The following is a 6,858-nucleotide window of genomic DNA, read 5'->3' on the forward strand; positions in this document are numbered from 1 at the left end:
ATGAATTCCCAGTTGTTGATTCACTGAAGTATTTCCTGTGCAGTTTGGTTTTTGTTCATGAACTCTCTACCTACCTCTATGTCTTTAAGATTTCTACCACATTTTCCTCCAAAATATTTACTATTTCTGTTTTAATGTTTAAATCTTTGATCCATTTTGACTGTAGTATAGTGCATGATGACATACATGAGTCTAATTTTAGTCTTTGTTCTGTGGAAAGCCAGTTTTTCTAGCACCATGTAATAAAGAGGCTTCTTTCCTCCAGTAAACATGCTTGGCCCCTTTATCAAAGATAAGGCAACTGAGTGTGTTTGTTGTTGTGTCTTCACCTTTTTATCTGTTCCATTGATCCTCAGATCTGTCTTTATTCAAATACAATGCTGATTTTATAACAGCAGCTTTATAGTATAATTTCAGGTTGTTATACCCCTTGTCTTTCCTTTGTTCCCAGGATTTCTTTGCATATTCCAGGTCTCTTCTGGGTCCAGATGAATTTGAGGAATGTTTTTCCCAGCTCTGTGAGGTATACTTGTGGTATTTTAGTCAGGATTGCATTGAGTTTGTATAACAATTTTATGGCAATTTTCACAATGTTGGTTCTTCCTATCCAGGGGCCAGGAATATCTTTCAATTTTCTCAAATCCTCTACAATTTCTTTTTACAGAGTACCATATTTTCACTACATAATTCTTTTAATTCCTGTATGAGATTGATTCATAATTATTTCATTTTCATGGATGTTATTGTGAAAAGTGTGGTTTCCCTAATTCGTCTGTCAGTGCATTCATTGTTTGTGTACAAAAATGATATTGATTTTTCAGTGTTGACTTTGTATAATTCTATGTTATCAAATTTGGTTATTAAATCTACAAGACTCTTGGTGTAGTTTTTGATGGTGCTCTATGTAGAGTATCATGTCATCTGAAAATAAGTATAATTTCACTTCTTCTTTTCCAACTTTTTTCCCTTTTATTTCTCTCTCTTGTCTAATTGCTCTGTCTGGCTAATGTTTTCAGAAATATATTGAATCAGAGTGGAAAGAGTAGGTATCCTTGTCTTGTTCCTGATTTTTAAGGTGAAGGATTTCAATTTTTTTCCATTTAGTAAGATGTTGGCTGTTGGTTTCTCATAGATGGCTTTTAACAGGTAGAGATTAAAGACCATCTACTTCAATTTTCTGTAGGGTATTTAAAATGAATGAGTGTTGAACTTTGTCAAAAGCTTTTTCTGCATCTATTGAGATGATCATGTGGTTTTTGTTCTTGGATCTATTAATGTGGTGTATTACATTATGGATTTGCATATGTCGAACCATCCCTACGTTTCTGGGATGAATACACTTGATCATGATGTATAATCTTGTTGATGACTTACTGCATTCTGTTTGCTAGTATTTTGAGGATTTTTGCATCTATATTTATTAAAGAGATTGGGCTTTAATTTTCTTTACTCACTGGATCTTTCGCTGGTTTTGGAATCAGGATAACACTTGATTGCAAGAATAAATTTGGGATAATTGCTTCCTTTTCATTTTCATTGATAAGCTTGAGAGAAGTTGGCATTAAATCTTCTCTAAATTTTTTGTAGAATTCAGCTGTGAATCATCGGGATCTTTTTTTTATGTATTTAGTACAAGGTCTACAGGGTCTACAAGGCTTCACTACATAGATCAGACTTGGAGTGATTCTCCTGTTTTCAGCCTTGGAAGTGGTGGAATTACAGGCCTGCGCCACCATGCCTGGTCTCAATCACCATTTTCCCTGGGGCGGGGCTGGAATGTCATGCCAGGGATCAGACTCTGGCCCTGCATTCTGCCTAAGCAGGTGCTTTAGTCCCCTGAGCTATCTGGCTGGTCCTTGAGCTTTTTTTTTTTTTTTTTTTTGGTAGGATTTTTATTTTATTTTCTACTGTGATTCCACTTATTGGGTTATTCAGAGTTTGTATACTTCTTGATTCAACTTTGGCATTTCATATATATTTAGGAAACTGTCCATTTCCTCTGTGTTTTCCACCCTGTGATACCGATGATTTTGGAAGTAGGTATTCATGATCTGAATTTCTATAGAGTCTCTAGTGATTTCAAACTTTTAATTTCTTACTGCTTGAATTTGAATTTTTTCTTTCTCTTTTTGATAAGGTTAGCTAGGGGTTTATCTATTTTATTTATTCTTTCAAAGAATGAACTTTGATTCACTTATTCATTGTATTGTTTGCTTTATCTCCATTGAATTACTTTCTGCTCTAATCTCTATAATTTTCTGCCTTCTTTGGGCTTGACTTGCTCTTCCTTTTCTAGCAGCTTGAGGTGCTGCATAAGATCAATTGGGCCTTTTCTGTTTTCCTAATTTGAGAATTTACTGCTATAAGTTTCCCTCTTAAGAGCTTTCATGGTATCCCAGAGGTTCTGGTAAGTTGTATCTGCATTTTTGTTTTGATTGTAAGAATGTTTTAATTTCTTCTGTGACCCAAGGTTTGTTTAGGAGGTTATTATTTGATTTGCATGTGTTAATGGGGTTTTTGTGGTTTATCAATAATTTCCAGTTTATTGCACTTTTATCCAATAATATGCATGGAATAATTTCAATTCTTTTGCATTTACTTAAGCATCCTCCATGTGCTGGTCTGTGATCTATTTTTGAGAATGTCCTATGTGCAGCTGAGAAGAGTGTGTATTCTGTTGCTGTTTGCTGCAACACTCAGAAAAGTTCCACTATGTCCACAGCTTCTCAAGTTTGGTTTAGTTCTATCTACTTGTGACAGTGGTGTGTTAAATTCCCCCATTAAAATTATATTTTTGATCATCTGAATTATCATGTCTGCTAAAACTTGGCTTATGTAGGTGGGTGATCCTACACTGGGTGCATATATATTTATAATTACTCTCTCTCTCTCTCTCTCTCTCTCTCTCTCTCTCTCTCTCTCTCTCTCTCTTTCTCTTGCATTTTTTCCCTTAACAAGCATATAGTGACTTTGTTTTATCCTTTTGAATGATTTTTGGTTTGAAGTTGATATTTTCAGAAACTAGAATAGTTTCTGAAAAAAAAACCCTGCTCTTTTCTGGTTTCCTGTGGCATGAAGAATTGTTTTCCATCCTTTGACTTTCAGTCTATGAATTTCATTTTGAGTTAAATGTGTTTCTTATATGCAGCATATTGTTGGGATTTTGATTTTAAATCCATTCTGCTTGTCTTTTTCTTTTGATTGGTATATTGAGGCAATTTACATTGATGATTATAACTCATATATATTGGCTTATCTATGTCATGTTATTTTACCACTATAGATTCCGTATTTTTTCCATCTGTTTGGATGTTTCTTTCTGTTGCTCTTGAAGCTGTGGTTGTTTTTGTCTCTTTCTGGAGTGTCTGTCAGTACTCTTTGCAGGGTTTCTTTGGTGGTCATGAATTTCTTCAGTTGTTTTTTGCCATAGAAGGATCTTCTCTTGCCATTGGATTTGGTAGATAGTTTTTGAGGGTACATAAATATGGGTTGGAAGTTATTTTCTTTTAGGACCTGAAGTACTTCACTTCAAGCTCTTCTTGATTTGATGGTTTGTGTTGAAAAATCTGGCACAATTCCGATGGGCTTCCATTATAGGTAACATGTTTCTTCTCTCAAACAGCTTTTAAAAATCTATTGGTTTGCTTAATTTCTGAAATTTTATTATTATGTGTCTAGGTATAGATTTATTTTGATTATGGCTATTTCAAGTTCTATATGCCTTGCTTAATTTTATGCCAAATTCTTTTCTCATGTTTGGAAAATTTTCTGCTAGTACTTCTGTAAATAATCTTTTTATTTCATTTGTGTTGTTTCATTGATAACTGTTATTCTTATATTATTTTTTCTTTGTATCATCTTGTAACTGCTGAATTGTTATTGCCTTGTTAGTTTTAGGAGATCTTTCCTTTTACATTCATAAACTGTCTTTGAGGTCTGAAAGTCTATCTTGAGTTTCATTGAAGTGGTTTTGCCAGCTTTCAGTGGACTTCTTAATTTCCTAGAGATCTCTTTGAATCTGTTTCCTGCATTGTTATTCTTACATGTATTGTTCATTCAGTGTTTCCTTCATTTTCCTACTCTCTTCTATTTTTTAATCTATGTCACCTTTAGCTGTACTGAGCAATAATTTCATGATTACTGTCATTTATTTTTTGAGCTGAGAGATTATTTCTCATCTTATTTCTTCTATATCCTGACAGACTTTTTTCTGTACTTGCTATCATATCAGAAGTTTCAGGTTTGTGATTTCCAAGTTCTTGTATGTCCTTGTCCCCTGGATTTATTCTGGCTTGGCTGTAGGACTAAGACTGCCTTTCTCTCTTGCATTTTGGCATTTTGAAGCTCCCACCAATCATCCAATTTAGCAGTGGTGGGAGAGTCATGGAGTGTCAGTCACTATGGTTTCCACTACAGTAGGGAGCAGGATAGGACTCAGCAAGGCTCTCACTACTTGTGGGGGCAACTGACCAATACTCAACAAAGTTTCTGTGTAGGTGGTGGGTGCGGGCCAGATTTACCAGGGTCTCATGGGCCATCCAGAGTTCTCTTAAGTTCTTAAAATTTAGACCAGTGCCAGCACAAGCTCCAGAGCTGTTCACTGGGGGCCAAGGGACACAGCTGAACGGAGTCTCAAGGGCTGCTCAGAATCCTCCACAGTTTTTAAATGGCTGCACAAGACTCCAGGAAAACTCCATATCCATGTATTCTGGGCCCAAGAATCACATCACTCTAGAATACTATGGGCCACCCATTCTGGATATTTTCCAAAAAGAAATGAAGATACCATACCACAAAGATATATGTACACCTGAGTTTATAGCCATCCAATTTATCATAGCTGAATCGTGAAAACAAGCCAAATGCCCATCATCTGAGGAATGGATAAAAAAGATGTGGTAATTTTACACAATGGAATACTACTCAGCTATGAAGAAAGATAAACTCCTGGCTTTTGTAGGTAGATGAACACAACTAGAGACGATACTCATCAGTGAAATAGATTAGACACACATGTGTAAACATCATATTGTCTCTCTAGTGTAAGAACATGAAAGAGTAAATAAGATCCAAAAGGTGTAATATATGTAGTGAAAGGAAGAGAAACTGCCCAAAATAAAAGAACAACAGGGATGGAGAAAACAGAAGGTGGGGGAAGAATTATATATGTACATGAGATAGCTAAGATAATTGTTCTACTAATTTCTATTAGTACATTGAAATGAACTGTTAGTGCTTTTAATGTTTGATTGATTTTGCATGCCTGTATCTGGTAATCTGAGCAACTGCTTTAAGGATAACAATGCAATGTAATAACCTTTGTTAATTTTCTATCATGTTGGTCTTGGGATAAGTGAATTGAAGAGTCAACATTATGATTTGTGTCTAGTTGTCCCCCCAAAGCCTCATTCAGTCATGGGGCAGGAACTTGTAGAGTTTGAGATTAACTCATGATCCACTGAGATTATGGGTCTTAGTACTTCTGGGATTATGGGTGACAGTACTTCCCCCAGCCTTGGGTGGATAGCCTGAGTGTAATATAATAGATACAGAGAGACAGATTTCCTCTCTCAGTAGCTATTGTTGCTGCTACTCCTCCATTTTGCTTTCTGCCCTGTGCCACTCTGCCCTGGAGTCATCTGAGTTTTAACTGTGAGCTAAATAAACATTTCCTTCCTTCATTTAGGGTGTTGTATATTTGTCCCAGCAATGAGTGAAGAATAACTGAGTCAGTCAAACACTGTAGTATTTCCTCTGGTAGGCTTTCTGTGAAGATATGCCTGAGAACATCTAGATACCACCTCAGGGACTATCATACAATGATCTATCTCTCTTTCTTTTCTTTTTTTGTACTAGGGATTGAACTCAGCACCCTTCACTTGCCAGGCAAGTGCTTATTCTACTGAGCTATCTCCCAGGGCCCTATTTTCCATTATATTATTTTTTATTTGCTTTATGGTTCTAGGCATGGTAAGCTCTCCCTAAGCTCTGAACATTGAATAATGGTTCAAAGAACACTAAAGGAAATTCTAAAGAAAATTGTTTGAATATAGTATAAAAAGATGAAGACAGAAGAGAAATTAAAGGCCCAAAATTGCAGAGAAATTAGAATCTCAAGCCTGTACCCTCTTACAATTATACAACTTATTCTTCTCCTTTGTACTCAGCTCAACAGAAATTAGGAACAGAACCTTACATACGGCTACTGAATGACTTTGCTCTGATAGTATGCTAGGAGAATAAAGACACAGAATTACATAAATACAGAACTTCAACAAGAGTTTCTTCTTCAACATAAATATCTGCAATGTGCAAACATAAGTTCTGTCTATGAGAACCTCAAATAAACTCTGATACATCAGATTGTCACTCTAATTGTTCCCTCCAAAGAACTGGTTCCAAAGAGGTGCACTATTTGTGAATGGAAATGCTTCCTTTCCTCTGAGGGTCATTGAGATTCAAGAGAAAGCCCCTCATCCTCAAAGCACAGCTCATCAGGCATTCATGCCCAGAGTTGTCTCCAAACTGTTCTCAAGGGACTTTGGTTCCATCATATTCACTTGAAGAGTTTTCCCAGGTATCTCACTGGAGAAGCCATGGTAATCTGGGGAGTTTTGTTATGAAGACAAATAAATTGTTGCTTGAATGAGCACTTTATAGAACCTTCTGAAGTTGGTGGCACAAAATCAAATGGCAGTTTCTCAGTCATTCTGTCTCCATCTCTGTCTGTCTCAATCTCCCGCTCCCATTCCCTCTCCCTCTCTGTCTCCATCTCCCTGTTTCTGACTGTATGTCTGTCTCTGTTGTCTCTGTCTCTCTGTCTGCCCATCTGTTTCTCTCTCTCTCTCTCTCTCTCTC

The 6,858-nt window shown here is 36.3% G+C and overlaps 1 protein-coding gene across 1 annotated transcript in view; it reads right to left on the reverse strand.

The window, feature by feature from the left end:
• Positions 1-6,858, reverse strand: part of Csmd3 (CUB and Sushi multiple domains 3) — a 1,279,636-nt gene that overhangs the window by 502,630 nt on the left and 770,148 nt on the right. The gene's annotated exons all lie outside the window — the stretch shown is intronic.

The sequence above is a fragment of the Octodon degus genome, unplaced genomic scaffold, assembly GCF_000260255.1.
Source record: "Octodon degus isolate 3935 unplaced genomic scaffold, OctDeg1.0 scaffold00118, whole genome shotgun sequence".
Classification (NCBI taxonomy): domain Eukaryota; kingdom Metazoa; phylum Chordata; class Mammalia; order Rodentia; family Octodontidae; genus Octodon; species Octodon degus.